Here is a 16,179-nt window from a genome sequence, read left to right on the forward strand (position 1 = left end):
TCTACAACAGCTTCGGGTCGACGAAACCCTTTTAAGTGGATTTGGTAAACGGAAACTGAAATAAGCCCGTCGTATAATATATATATATATATATATATACGAGTGAGTGGACAAACGAAAGAAGGGCACTCAAATTTATTGGGTGTTACATGTATGAGTCAAAACAACTTCATTCAAAATCATTGGTACTCCGAGTTTCAAGTGTGATGCTAGTCTTCAGCCAAGTATGTGTGTGTGCGCGTGCGCATGGTTCTTCTAAACAACCCGACCGATTTCCTGTCCACCACGCGGTCGATTTCATGTTCACCATACGGTATTTTCCAACGGTATTTCCTATGCGGTATGTTCACTGTTGTCGCTGATATATCGATATACCAACATCAAACCACGACACCACGTGACCTTCCTCGACTAATCGCAGCCCACCTTACGTTAATAACGATCAACTTCTTTTATTCAAATTCAAAATGACTGACATCACGCTTAAAACTCGGAGTACCAACGAAACTAAATCAAACTGTTTCGATCCACACACACACACATATATATATATATATATATATGTACTTATCATTGAAAAGAACTAACCAGCTGTGAACCCAATTTTCTTCTTTTCTCTTTCCCATCGACACACACACGCACACACACAGACACACACACCAACACAAAAAAACACACACTCACACACACACACACACACACACACACACACACACACACACACACTCTCTCTCTCACTTTTCCTCACCCTCTCTTACTATCCTATATATCTCTCTCTCCACCCCTACACACTCAATAAAACTATATAAAGAGACCCGCTAGAATGTTTTCTCAAAACAATTTGAAAAACCTACACGACTAGGTGAAAAGCGCTTCATTTAATATGTGACGTTAATAAAAATCTGTAAATGTACAAACATCCAGGTTTCTGAGTACCTTAATTAACATTTTTTTCTATATAATTTCTGTACATCACCTCCAAACCTTCAAATATATATATATGTATATATACACATATGTATGTGTGTGTGTGTGTGTGTGTGTGTGTGTGTGTGTGTGTGTGTGTGTGTGTGTGTGTGTGTGTGTGTGTGTGTGTGTGCCTGTGTATGTATATATATCTTTATATACATGTATGTAACAACTGATGGACGGATGCCCTGTGTCAGGCGTTTGTAACGAATTTTTAATTGATCAACGAGTACGTTATATCATTACAAAAAACCGTTATCTTCAGATGAATACCTGAATTTTACAATCAAGGACATTTATTCCGACTTAACCAGGTGCCTCACCTTTAAGTACCTCATTCAACTGAATCTTGTTATATTTTATATATATATATATATATATATATATATATATATATATATATATATATGTATATGTATATATATATATGTATGTATGTATGTATGTATGCATATGTATATATACACACCCACGCACCCATAAATATACATGTATATGTATATGTCTGTATGTACGTATATGTGTGTATATATATATATATATATATATATATATATATATATACGTACATACACAGACACGCACACACACACACGTATACTCTCACACACGCGTACATATGAGCATATGCGTGCGTGTGTGTGTATGTGTGTGTGTGAGTGTGTGTGTTTGTGTGTGTGTTTTTAAGTGAGTGTACGTGGGGCAAGGGTGGATAGTTAATACTCTGACAGATATACTCATTTTGAGTAAAGCTATTTCTATTTATGACGATATTAAGATATAGCCCGACAGCTCCTCCTTCTCCCCAACACTTCACTCCTCCTCTCTGCACTGTCCAATATATCTTATCACCTCCCCCCCCCCTCCACAACACCACCATCACCACTTCTGCCGCCACAACCGCTAGCGACACCACCACCACCACCACCACCACCACCAGTATCACCCTGACTGTGTCCTATCCCTGTTCCACTAAACGCTAATTTCCTCAAACTCGACTATCTTTTAATCAAAGTCAAGCAAAATAAATTGAGAGGTATTAATTACAAATTGGTCTCCCAATCTGTCCGTCTTTAGTGTCTCATTCATTGGTCGTTCAGCCAGTCTGTCAGCCCGCCTTGTCTATCTTCTGCGATGTTTTTGGCACTTAAACAGCTGTTCCTCTCCGGTTATCTCTCACACGTGACTTATAATTTTTTGGCATATTTTTCTTCTTCTTTTTATTTATTTGTCTCAATCATTGGACTGCGGCCATGCTAGAATACCGCCTGAAAGGGATTAGTCGTTCGCATTTATACCAGTACTTATTATATAGCAAGGTTCTCATTTTTTTCGCCCCCACCCCTTTTGTTGAACCACTTTGTTCTGGAACATAGAAAAAGCACCGTTTTGAAAGGTGCCTCGGTGAAGACAGACGCTGAGAGTTCCATACATACGAACACACTCACCCCACCATATTCTTTTACTCTTTTACTTGTCTCAGTCATTTGACTGTGGCCATGCTGAAGCACCGCCTTTAGTCGAACAAATCGACCCCAGGACTTATTCTTTGTAAGCCTAGTACTTATTCTATCGGGATCTTTTGCCGAACCGCTACTTTACGGGGACGTAAACACACCAGCATCGGTTGTCAAGCGATGTTGGGGGGGGGGGACAAACACACACACACACACACACACACACACACACACACACACACACATATATATATATATATACGACGGGCTTCTTCCAGTTTCCGTCTACCAAATCCACTCACAAGGCTTTAGTCGGCCCGAGGTATAGTAGAAGACACTTGCCCAAGGTGCCACGCAGTGGGACTGAACCCGGGACCACGTGATTGGTAAGCAAGCTACTTACCACACAGCCACTCCTGCGCATGTTTTTATAATTATATACTTAAAAATTAGTTTTACCGATAATATCATATATATATATATGTATATTATATGTAAGTATGTACGCATACATATATATATACGCATACATCTTTGTATACATGTATCATATATATATATATATATATATATATATATACATATATGCATGTATGCACACATGCACACACACACACACACACACGCGCACACACACATCTGAGTATTTATGTATACGGCCATGACGAAGAAATGGTCAATGAAATCACGTTCTAAAGTCTTTGTTGTTGTCGTTGTTTTGAAATGTTTTTATTTGTATTTTGTTTTGCTCAGTGTCAAACCTGATCGATCAGACATATGTTCAGAGCGTATCCTTCAATAACCACCCAATATTAATTCCTGGAAAATTGTATTTATATATTACTGTTTTTAGTAGTCGTTATTTATTTTGGTTGTGAAGTATACCACTTCCCATGTGGTCTAGTGGTTAGGATTCCGCGCTCTCACCGCGGCGACCGGGGTTCGATTCCCCGCGTGGTCAAATTTTTCATTGTTTTTTTTTTCTTTTGTTTTTCGTAATATCTCAAAAACTTCATAAGGAGCCTTTGTTGTTTAGGTCGCTCTAGATAATCCCTACTTAAAACAGACCTATAATCAAAGTTGTTCCGTTTGTGGCCAACTCTTCATATTTTCACACACTGAATCTAAGAAATATTTTATCTAATTTTGTTTCTTCAAACGGCAATCCGTGTTTTGAGGGTGTCTTGACTGCACATTTTAGTATTCCTATTTGTAAGAAGATAAAGTGTAATTTGAGGTGAGATTTGGCTGTTGCTCTTAGCAGGTCGAGCGACCACATTAATGATAAAGCAATGCAGTAAACTTTACCTTTTTTCTTAGTGTTTATGCTTCCAAATTTAGTGTCTTCTCAGTAGTCTAGTGGTATGATTTCGCAGTGTCTGAGATCGATTCTTGGCTGGAAAGTGATAATTATTTTCTGCAATTTTTGATTCTATATTTTACATCCAACAATAGTTGCAGAAATCATATTGATCAATCTTCATGAAACATTCCTTTCTGCAGTTATTCCAACATACTTTCAGATACATCGTTTTTACGGACCAACTTAGGCAAATTGTTCTTACGTCAATTAAGAATAGTCGGTTGCAATGTGATGGAGATTTGGTTGCCATTTTTAGTAGATCAACCAAACAGGTAAAAGCTTTCTCATTGCGGAGATTTGGTTGCTGAATTTGTCAATATTCAATCGTTTTGAAGCGAGGAATATACTTTTATATTGAGTATTGAGTGTGATGGCTCAGCTACTGCTTCTGTTACAACAACAACAACAACAACAACTACTACTACTACTACTACTACTATTACTACTACAACTACTACTACTACTACTACTACTACTACTACTACTACTACTACTACTACTACCAACACTCGAGTCAGGTCTTTTATATTGTAATCCCGTAAAAGCTGAATAACTCGGACAGTGTTACAGAAATTCTGAAGTTACTGGAGGTGTGTCTATCTCATTAGACTTCTTCAGCGAAACATAATGTACTCAGTTGGCAAGAATAATAATAGTTCTTTCTGCTATAGGCACAAAGCCTGAGGTTTGGGGAAGAGGGCTAGTCGATTATATCAACTCCAGCGTTCAAATGGTTCTTATTTTATCAACCTCGAAAGGATGAAGGGCAAAGTCGACCTCGGCGGAGTTTGAACTTAGAATGGCGAGGATAATAATAGTGATCATTTTATATAGGAATAGAAGGATTGAAGTGACCGTGGCTGTAAAAATAAAACTACAGGATATGTTCCGCATGCTTAAATACAATTGCGGTAGCGTCTTGCATATATATGACATTCAATGGATAAATTTCGATTAACGGATATTATCCATCTAAGGACTTTTTATAATCTAAGAAAATATACAAGTGAGATAATTTAAACAAGATTAGCAAACCAAAATGTTTTGGAACTAAAGAAAGGTTTGTCTTAATTGAAAAGCTGATGAAAGAAATTCTCTGATTTTGATATTTTATGAAGAAGCAAATGAAATTCAGCCGAGATTTACTCTGTTAAAGTCGAGCGTTGATACGAGAGCTACCAAAACCTTAAAACACTTTGATGAAACTCCAAGGGTAATTTAGCTTTTCTTGGTACAACCTAGAATTCATCGTTATCGTGTGACATGGTATTTTATCAGGCTAAATCTAAAATACAGACAAAAAAATTGACTTCGTTGAAAAGTAAACGTTTAAAACGCATTTTAAATGGTTGTCTTGACAGTTCAACGATATAATTTATTGGCAGAATCGTTTCCGCGTTGGATAAAATGCTTAGCGGCATTTCTTCCAACTCTTTAAATCCTGAGTTTAAATTTCGCCAAGGTCAACTTCGCCTTTCTTCCTTCCGGGGGTCGATAAAATGAGTAGTAGTTGAGCACTGGGGATTGATGTAATCAACAAGTCCCTTCCTCCAAAATTGCCGGTCTTGTGCTTATAATAGAAATAATATAATTATAAAGGCGGTGAGCTGGCAGGATCGTTACGATGTCGGACAGAATGCTTAGTACTGTTTCTTCTCTTTCATGTTTTAAGTTCAAATTCCGCGAAAAGTCAACTTTGCCTTTCATCCTTTCGGGGTCGATGAAATAAGTACCAGTGGAGCACTGGAGGTCAATGGAGCCGACTTGCCCCCTTTTTATTTAATACTGCATATTTAAAGTTTTTCGACGCGCTAGAAGTTCTGTCACTCCGCTTCTTTTACTGCACTTGACAGTAATACGAAGTGTGTTCAAAAAGCATCTGGCTTTATTTTCTCCCACAAAACTAATGACGCGTGGGAAAAATCCTTTGGGTAGGAGGTGATACTACCCTTACTGCTCATGCATGAACATTTTCGAGACGGTAGGCCGAGAGAACAGACAGGAAGTACGCGCTCGTCGGATTTTTGTTTTCATGCAAGATGACTGAATGCATCAAGCAGAGATCATAAATCCATGTTTCATCACCAGTGATGATGGTCTTCATGAAGTCTCGGTCGTGGTTTGCATAGTGTAGCATGTTCTGAGCGATTTCCATGCGGAGTTGCTTCTGCCTCTCTACCTGCACCTTGGGGATGAATTTCGCCGACACTCTCCGCACGCACAGATCCTCCGTTAAAATTGAATGCACTGATCCTGTGCTTATTCCCATTTCGTGAGCAATTTTCTAGATTGTTACACGACTTGTTTCGGCTTGTAGATGGCTTGCCGGAGCGTTCCTTGCTCGCCACTGAAATGCGGCCATATTTGAAGCGGTTGTACCACTCCTTGTACTAATTTCTGCCTTTGGCATCACCACCAAAGGCCTGATGAATCTTTTGGATGGTTTGAGCTTGAGTATCACCATGCTCTTGACAAAATTTGATGCGATATCATTGCTCGATGCGTTCGGTGAAAGTAAAAATCCGATGAGCGCTCACTACACGCTGTACTCAAAGAGTAGTAGCCGGGAGCTGGTGCAGTGTACCAGCGCAAAATTTTCCCGCATGTGCTGGAAGGGTGTCATCACCTCCTACCCGAAGAAATTTGCCCATGTGGCATTAGTATCGGCGGGAAGAAAATAAAATCGGATACTTTTTGAACGCACCTCGTACAATGAACCTCAGTGGTGTAATGTAAATATAATGCAAATATGATACCAATTTACAAGCAAGTAAATAAATAATAAACGTGAACCCTGACCATATCGTGGTTCACCTATCACACACTCAGTGCATCGCGGTTCAACGATCACGCATTCAATACATCACGGATTTTTCTGGCTAATTTGGAAATTCCGGTTAATTTGGAAATTTTCTGAACAATTTGGAAAGCATGATAGAGACAGTTATAATTGAGGACACGGTGCTGAGAGTCAGGGTGGAGGGCAGAATCCCTCGATGCTTTAAATGTTGCATAAAGGGTCACATCAGAGCGGACTGCCCTTCACCGACCAAGGGAACCCAGGAGGAACCCAGGGAACCAGCGAAAGCGGAGGAGGATTTACGATGAGAAGAAATGAAGGAGAAAGGCGTGACGTGGAAGACAGTGGAAAATAGAAACAAAAGGAAAAGGCAACCCCTACCCACACTAACCCAACCCACACCTTCTCAGCCCTCCCAGACACTAAACCTACCCTCTCCCTTCCAACACAAAAACAAAAAAAGAAAACACTAGCACACAAGGACACCCAAACTTCCCCTCCCCCTGCTAAAAGAAAAAGTTGCCTTGTGCGCATGATAGATGACTCAAACGGAGAACTGGTCAGAGAAACAATGATGTGGAAAGACACAATCTTTGTTAAAACGAATGAGGATAATGTGAAGTGGGTATTAATATGTTTGTTGGTTTCAGAGGAACAGAAGGCAAAAATAGAAAGGTTTTAAAATGGATTCACTTGCTGGAGAGTAAAAATTGATAAAGATAGGTCGCTGGATTGTATGGAATATATGGAACTTATAAAGAAGTGCAAGATGGATAAACAGGAAGGAATGAGGTTTAAAAAAAGAAGAAAGTCATAAATGAAGCTACTCGGAGGTGGGGCCGAGTAGCTTCGTTGCCTTTTTCGTTTTCATTTGTCATTTCATGTTTCTCATACGTTGTCCTATTTTTGTCTTTACTTGTTTTTTGTCCCCACATGTAATGTATTGTCCCCTCTGCGTGGGTAATAAAAAAGATTAGGACGTTGGTGTTACCTTGGTGGAGGTTTGGGCTCCCTGAGTGCTCTCCTTATAATTATTACTGATGCAGTGATCTGGAAAAATCGTTGGAGGTGACGGATAAAATGTATTATGTCAAATAAATTAAAAGATAAAGCTAATTCCCAAGCGGGGAATCGAACCCCGGTCGCCGCGGTGAGAGCGCGGAATCCTAACCACTAGACCACTTGGGAGGCCGACGTTCATATACAGAAACACGACAGACATCAATAACTGTAACATTGATTCACCGTGATAGTACCCTTATGACTATATGATGTTTTGTATTGGGATTAATGGTTGAGTTACTGCTGAGTTGGGGAGGATATTAACCTCAAAAGGGAGATTTTGACCCGAAAGCTTGCAAGGAAGTGGACACTGCTAAAAATATCACAATTCGTCAGATTTGATGTTAAATCAGTCAACGGATAAAATATATTATGCCAAATAAATTAAAAGACAAAGATTTTTCCCAAGCGGGGAATCGAACCCCGGCCGCCGCGGTGAGGACGCGGAATCCTTACCACTAGACCACTTGGGAGACTTGTAGACGGTGCCTGAAACACAACTGATAACATTAACTGTAACATTGGTTCACTGTTGAAGTATACTTTACCGAAAGTATTCTTTGGTGAGAGAGATACATTGACACGGTCTGGTCTGCTGGGGGTGGTACCGGTGCTTCAGCAATTCTGGGATTAAATAAGTCGAGAGTACCCAACCTCATCATGTTCTGTTGGAATGTCAATATTAGAAATTATTCGTCTTTAAGTTCTGAGTTCAGATTCGGCTGAAGTCGACTTTTCCTTTCATCCTTCCGGGATCGATAAAACGAGTATCAGTTGAATACTGAGGTCGATGTAACCAACTTGAATCCTCCCAAATTAACACTTGCGAGAACGACATTCGGTTTACAGCGGCAATCTGGCACAATCGTTAAAGCGTCACGCAAAATGCTTAGCGGCATTTCGTCAATCCTTACGTTCTGAGTTCAAATTCCGCCGAAGTGGACTTTGCCTTTCAGTAAGTACCGGTTGAACATTGGAGTTGATGTAATCCCGAACTTACTACTGGTCTTGTGCAAAAATTTGAAACTAATATTAGAAATTATTATAATTAGTGGTTTCACATTTTGAAACAAGGACAGCAATATTGGGGAAGGGGTTATGTCGATGACATCGACTCCAGTGTAATCTGGTACTTATTTTATCGACTCCGAAAAGGATAAAAAGCAAAGTCGACCTCAACGAATTTGACCTCAGAATGTAGTGGCAGGCGAAACAGCGGTAATCATTTCGCGGACGTGCTAACAATTCTGCCAGCTCTCCGTCTTACAAGATTATTATAATTAGTAAAGACAAAGACGGTGAGCTGGTAGAATCGTTGGCCCGTCAAGCATAAAGTACTTAATATTATTTTATTCCTCACTTTGTTTCGAGTTCAAATCCAGCCAAAATCAACATTGCCTTTTTCTTTCTTTCGGGGTCGATAAAATAAAGCACTGTCGATTACAGAGGTTGATGTAATCGACTTACGCCCTTTGGCAAAGATAATCCACTTACCTTATGCCAAAATTTGAAACTATTGTTATTATTATTAAGCCGGTTAGCTGGTAGGATCGTTAGGGGCGACGGATAAAATAATTAGTAGGTATTTCTTCTTTTAGTTAATTGAAAGTATTTAACACACGTTTCAACTGTCTATCTTGATACGTTTAACGATTGTATATCGGTGTGGGTAAAATAAATTGCCATATATTATAATAATGGCTTCAAATATTTGCTCATGGACAGCAGTTGACCCATGTGCTCAAATTGTAATTATTTTAATCAATCCGAAAGAATTAAAAGCAAAGTCGTCCTCAGCCGCGTTTGAACTCAGATTATAAAAAGCCGGAAGAAATATCGCTAAGCATTTCTGGCAGTCCGGTGTCAGAAATTTCTTATTACTTTTCATCGTATTTCTTTAAGAAGATACTAAATTGCAAGTTATCAATTGTAAGTAAATAAGTGACAAACATACATATTATCCATTGCCATTAAAAAAAAAAGTTAAATCGTTTTCCTGCGAGGAATCGAACCACGACCGCCGCGGAAAAAGCGCGGAACTCTAACCACTAGACAAGTTGGGAGGTCGGCGGCAAAGTACAGAAATACGGCAGACAACAGTAACTGTAACATTGATTCATCGTATACGTTAGGCTATATAATCTTTTATATTGAAATTGACGACTGAGCTACTGCAGAGTAGGATGTTAACCGCAAACCAGAGATTTGGTTCCGGGACCTTGCAGGAAAATGGTCCCTGTTAAAAATATCATCGATGGTCAGATCTGATGTTGAATCAGTCGATATATTAAAAGTGTTATTTCCAAGGATGACAACAGTCTTTCTAATACGCTTCCACATAGTTTTCACCTCCTAATTTTACTCAGAAAGGTTTTCGTTGATGTTAGGCTATAGTAGGAGATAGTTTCCAAAGGCACGGCGGATTGCTCTGATCAGCTTCGGATAATAAATAAACTATGTCCAGCATTATACTGAAGCTTTTAATATGCTGTGTTTGGGATACAAAGTTAAAAAAAAAAACTAACAAAAAAAGAAAAGTACCAATTGTCTTCCAAAGCGGGGAATCGAACCCCGGTTTGAACAGTGAGAGTGCGAAGTCTTAGCTAGTAGACCACTTGCATGCCAATTCTGAAAAAAACGATTGTAACTTCATTTTATTCCGGTATGTTAGAATATTGTGTATTCTGTATTGAAGTGGATAACTCTGTTCCTTTCACTGCAGCTACTACTTCTACTGTAGGTACATTTGCTGCTGCTTTTGCAACTGCTGTTGCTGCTGCATCTACTACTACTACTACTACTACTACTACTACTACTACTTCTACTACTACTACTTCTACTACTACTACTTTAACGAAAGTATTAGTTGGTGCCAGGATCATATTGTAGGGAGTCTTTTGTACCGGTGGTGTTGCAGGTGCTTTGATAGTTCTGGGATTAAATCAGTCTACAAAACCCCAACACACATTTTCTGTTGGAATGTCAGTACTAAAAATTATTCAGGCGGCGAGCTGGCAGAATCGTTAGCATGTCGGGCAAAATACTGATAACATCTCGTGTGTATTTATGTTCTGAGTTCATATGCCGTCGGGATCGATTTTTGCCTTTCATTTTTTCATGATCGATAAAATAAGTACCAGTTGAACACTGAAATCGATGTGACCGACTTAACCCTTCCCCTTAACTTGCTGGCATTTTGCCAAAATTTGAGATCAATATTAGAAATTATTATAATCATTAAGGGCAAAGACGACAAGGTTGTGGAATCATTGGCCAATCAGGCTTGAAATGTTTAACGAAATTTCTTTCTGCTCTTCATATTTTGAGTTCATATCCCTACAAAGGTCAACTTCGTCTTTTCATTCCTTCAGGGTCGATAAAACAAAATATCAGTCAATTAGAGATTGATGTAATCAACTTCCTCCATAAAATTGCTGACGTTGTATTATAAGACATGAAAGTATACTTGTTATTATTATTAGACCTTCTGTTGAAAGCATTATTATTATTATTATTATTGCGGTAGTGATTTGGTAGCATCGTTAGAGACGACGGATAAAATGTAATATGTCAATAAATTAAACGACAAAACACTTTCCCAAGCGGGGAATCGAACCCCGGCCGCCGCGGTGAGAGCGCGGAATCCTAACCACTAGACCACTTGGGAGACTTGTAGACAGTGCCTGAAACACAACTGATAACAATAACTGTAACATTGATTCACTGTCGAAGTGTATTTTACCGAAAGTATTCGTTGGTGAGAGAGATACATTGACGCGGTCTTGTCTGCTGGGGGTGGTACCGGTGCTTCAGCAATTCTGAGATTAAATAAATCGAGAGTACCCGACCTCAACATGTTCGTCTTTAAATTCTGAGTTCAGATTCGGCTGAGGTCGACTTTTCCTTTCATCCTTCCGGGATCGATAAAACGAGTACCAAGGCTGATGTAATCAACTTGCACCGCCCCGAACTTGAAATTGCAGTCTTTGTCGCAAAATTTGAAATTATTATTAGGAATTATTATTAGGAATTATATTATTATTAGGAATTATTATTAGGAATTATATCTCGCGGGAACAATATTTAGTTCTCGGCAGCAAGCTGGCAGAATCATTAGGGCGTCAGGCAAATTACTTAGTAACATTTCGTCCATCCTTACGTTCTGAGCTTAAATTCCGCCAAAGTGGACTTTGCCTTTCAGTAAGTACCAAGTTAGCATTGTGGTTGATGTAATCCCAAACCTACTATTCTTGCGCAAAAATTTGAAACCAATATTAGAAATTATTATAATTATTGGTTTCAAAATCGCCACAAGGACAACAATATTGGGGAAGGGGTTAAGTCGATGACATCGATTCCAGTGTAATCTGGTATTTATTTTATAGACACCGAAAGGATAAAAAGCAAAGTCGACATCAGCGGAATTTGAACTTAGTAGGTAGTGGCAGACGAAATATCGTTAAGTATTTCGCCGGGCGTGTTAACAATTCTGCTAGCTCGCTGCCTTAAGAAATTACTCTAACACAAACACGGTGAATTGGTGGAATCTTTGGAGCGTCAAGTATAAAATACTTAACGACATTTCTTTCCTCTCTTTGTTTCGAGTTCAAATTCAGCCAAGATCGACATTCCTTTTTCATTCTTTCGGGGTCGATAAAATAAAGCACTGTCAATTACAGAGGTTGATGCAATCGACTTACGCCCTTTGGCAAAGGTAATCGACTTGTGCCAAAATTTGAAACTATTGCTATTACTATTAAGCCGGTGAGTTGGTAGGATCGTTAGGGGCGACGGATAAAATAATTAGTGGTATTTCTTCTTTTAGTTACTTGAAAGTATTTAACACGTTTCAACTGTCTATGTTGATAATTCAACGATTGTATATCGGTGTGGGTAAATAAATTACCATATATTATAATAATGGCTTCAAATTTTGGCTCATGGACAGTAGTTGACCCATGTGCTCAATTTGTAACTATTTTATCCACTCCGAAAGAATTCAAGGCAAAGTCGTCCTCAACTGGATTTGATGTTAAAATATAAAAAGCCAGAAGAAATATTGCTAAGCATTTCTGGCAGTCCGGTGCCGTACGACATCTTAAAGTAATACGATGAAAATATTGCTGTAAAGCAATAAGCAAAATACTACTTACGAATTGTAAGTAAATAATTAATAAACATACACATTAACCATTGCCATGTCGACTTAAATACAATTTGAGATAATTTTTTTTAAAAATTACAGATCATTTCCCAAGCGGGGAATCGAACCCCGGCCGCTGCGGTGAGAGCGCGGAATCCTAACCACTAGACCACTTGGGAGGCCGACGAGAAGCTACAGAAACACGATAGACAACAATAACTGTAACATTGATTTACCGTCGTAGTATACTTTAGAGTATATGAAGTTTTATACTGACATTGATGATTGAGTTACTGCTGAGTTAGGGAAGATATTAACCTCAAAAGGGAGATTTTGACCCGAAAGCTTGCAAGGAGGTGGACCCTGCTAAAAATATCATAGGTGGTCAGATTTGATGTTAAATCAGTTGACATTTTAAGACTGTTATTTCCAAGAATGAGAACAGCCTTTCTAACAGGCTTCCACGTAGTTTTTCGCCTCCGTAATTTTACTCACAAAGGTTTCCGTATGCCCCGATCAGCTTCGAATAGTAAATGAGCTGTGCTTCCAGCATTAGACTGAAAGCGCGAAATCTTAATTCTGAAGACTGACTGAAAGTTTAAAATAAAAAAAAATTAACTTTAACAAAACGAAAAAAAGAAAAGAAAAGAAAAAATAAAGAAAAGTACAAATTGCTTTCCAAATCGGGAAATCGAACTTCGGTTGCAGCGTTGAGCTCGCGAAAACGTAACAACTACATCACTTGCACGCTGATTCTGAAGCACCACTGGTACAAAAATTCTATCTTCCATTTATTCCGGTTACGTATATTAGAATATATTGTATTCTGTATTAAGGTGAATGTCTCTACTTCCGCTGCAGCTATTACTACTACTGTACCTAGAATAGCTGCTAATGCTGCTGCTGCTACTACTACTACTACTTCTACCACTACTACTACTACTTTAACGAAAGTTTTAGCTGATGCGAGAATCATATCGTAGTAGGCCTTGCCTGCTGGTGGTGGTGGTTTTGCAGGGCTTCAGAAGAGATTACATCAATCCACCGTACTCCATCTCAATGTTGCGTTGAGAGTGGCTGTATTAGCGGTTAAGGCCGAGCTGACAGAATCGTTAGCAAGCAAGGCAAAATGCTTTGCGGCATTTGGCCTTTCTTCTTGTTCTGAGTTCATATGCTGCCGGGGTCGATATTGCCTTTCATTCTTTTGAGGTCGGTAAAATAAGTGCCAATTGAACACTAGAATCGATGAGACCGACTTACCCCCTCCCCTAAACATACTGACGTTTTGCCAAAATTTCAGATAAATATTAGAATTTTTTATAATTATTAAGGGCAAAGACGACGAGGTGGTGGAATCGTTGACCAGTCAGGCTTGAAATGTTGAACGAAATTTCTTTCCAGTTTTCATGTATTGAGTTCATATCGCGCCAAGGTCAACTTTCTCTTTTCATTCCTTCTGGGTCGATAAATAAACTATCAGTCAATTACTGAGATTAATATAGTCGACTTTCTCCTCTAAATTGCTGACCTTGAGCCAAAATTTGAAAGCATTATTGTAATCATTATTAGGCCTTCTACCTCCAGTAGAAAGGATTATTATAATTATTATTGAGGCAGTAAGCTGGTATAATCATTAGAGACGACAAATAAAATGAATTATGTTAAATAAATTAAAAGATAAAGCTATTTCCCAAGCGGGGAATCGAACCCCGGCCGCCGCGGTGAGAGCGCGGAATCCTAACCACTAGACCACTTGGGAGACTTGCGGATAACACCTGAAACACAACTGATAACTGTAACACGTAACACTAATTCACTGTCGAAGTATACTTTACCGAAAGTATTCGTTGGTGAGAGAAATATATTGGCGTGGTCTTGTGTGCTGGTGGTGGTTCTGGGAGTAAAAAGTCAACAATACCCAATCTCAACATGTTCTGTTGGAATGTCAATGTTAGAAATTATTCAGTTATATATTTAAGATATGAGAAATTATGTACGTTATTTTCATTATTTACGTTTGACGGATATTTATCCTCATCCTATTTGTTGTTAACACAACATTTCGGCTGATATAACCTCCAGAATTTATCGGGAGTCTTGGGGTAAATTTCGAACATGGGTTCTCATTCCTAAGGTATTTTTCGATGTTATTATTATTATTATTATTATTATTATTATTATTATTATTATTATTATTATTATTCAAGTCACTGTTTGGAATCGAACTCGGAATCTTGGGGTTAGTAGCCCGCGCTCTTAACTACTACACTCACGGGCATATAGCGTAGTGGTTAAGAGCGCGGGCTACTAACCCCAAGATTCCGAGTTCGATTCCAAGCAGTGACCTGAATAATAATAATAATAACATCGAAAAATACTTTAGGAATGAGAACCCAGGTTCGAAATTTCCCCAAGACACCTGATGAAGGCTGGAGGGTATATCAGCCGAAACGTTGTGTTAACAACAAACAAGATGAGGACAAATATCCGTCAAATGTAAATAATGAAAGTAATAGAAATTATTCGTCTTTAAGTTCTGAGTTCAAGTTCGGCCGCGGTCGACTTTACTTTTCATCCTTACGGAGTGGATAAAATGAATACCAGGAGAATAGTGAGACATCGATGTAATCGGCTTGCATCTTCCCCTGAAATTGCATTCTTTGTGGCAAAATTTCGAAATCAATATTGGAAATTATCTCTCGCGAGAACCGCCTTCAGTTTAGAAAAGCGTGCGAGCAGACCCGTTGGGGCGTCACGCAAAATGCTCAGCGACATTTCGTCCGTCTTTAGGCTCCGAGTTTGAATTTCGCCGAGGTCGACTTTGCTTTTCAGTAAATACCTTTTGAACACTGGGGTAGATGTAACCCCGAACTTTTGAATTCAAATCCAGCCAAGATTAACTTTGCCTTTTTCATTTTTTTCGGGGGTCAATAAAATAAAGCGTTGTCAATTACAGATGTGCCAAAATTTGAAACTATTATTATTACTCTTGAGCCGGTGAGCTGGTAGGATCGTTAGGGGCGACAGATAAAATAATTAGTTGTATTTCTTCTTTTAGTTAATTGAAATTATTTAACACATTTTAATTGGCTATCTTGATACTTCAACGATTGTATGTCGGTGTGGATAAAATAAATTAGCAGATATATTAATGGCTTCAAATTTTGGCTCAAAGACAACAATTGATGCGAGTGCTCAACTTGAAATTATTTTATCCATTCCGAAAAACGAAAGGCAAAGTCGACCTCAGCCGCATTTGAATCCATAATATAAAAAGCTAGAAGAAATATCGCTAAGCAATTCTGGCTGTCCGGTGCCGCACCACATCTTAAAGTAATACGTTGAAAAATATTGATGTAAAGCAATAAACAAGATACTAATTTTC

General features: G+C 38.7%; 6 non-coding genes across 6 annotated transcripts; 1 reads left to right on the top strand and 5 right to left on the bottom strand.

Annotated features, from left to right (window-relative positions):
- Positions 1-3,315: 3,315 nt before the first annotated feature.
- Trnae-cuc (transfer RNA glutamic acid (anticodon CUC)) lies at positions 3,316-3,389 on the top strand. Its single transcript has one exon. It is a non-coding gene; the product is annotated as a tRNA-Glu (tRNA).
- Positions 3,390-7,705: 4,316 nt separating this feature from the next.
- Positions 7,706-7,777, bottom strand: Trnae-cuc (transfer RNA glutamic acid (anticodon CUC)). Its single transcript has one exon. It is a non-coding gene; the product is annotated as a tRNA-Glu (tRNA).
- Positions 7,778-8,052: 275 nt separating this feature from the next.
- Trnae-cuc (transfer RNA glutamic acid (anticodon CUC)) lies at positions 8,053-8,124 on the bottom strand. Its single transcript has one exon. It is a non-coding gene; the product is annotated as a tRNA-Glu (tRNA).
- A 3,122-nt stretch (positions 8,125-11,246) lies between these two features.
- On the bottom strand, positions 11,247-11,318 carry Trnae-cuc (transfer RNA glutamic acid (anticodon CUC)). The gene has a single exon. It is a non-coding gene; the product is annotated as a tRNA-Glu (tRNA).
- Positions 11,319-12,901: 1,583 nt separating this feature from the next.
- Positions 12,902-12,973, bottom strand: Trnae-cuc (transfer RNA glutamic acid (anticodon CUC)). The gene has a single exon. It is a non-coding gene; the product is annotated as a tRNA-Glu (tRNA).
- A 1,508-nt stretch (positions 12,974-14,481) lies between these two features.
- Trnae-cuc (transfer RNA glutamic acid (anticodon CUC)) lies at positions 14,482-14,553 on the bottom strand. The gene has a single exon. It is a non-coding gene; the product is annotated as a tRNA-Glu (tRNA).
- Positions 14,554-16,179: the final 1,626 nt, after the last annotated feature.

This window comes from Octopus bimaculoides, chromosome 7 (assembly GCF_046866305.1).
Source record: "Octopus bimaculoides isolate indiv1 chromosome 7, ASM4686630v1, whole genome shotgun sequence".
Lineage (NCBI taxonomy): Eukaryota > Metazoa > Mollusca > Cephalopoda > Octopoda > Octopodidae > Octopus > Octopus bimaculoides.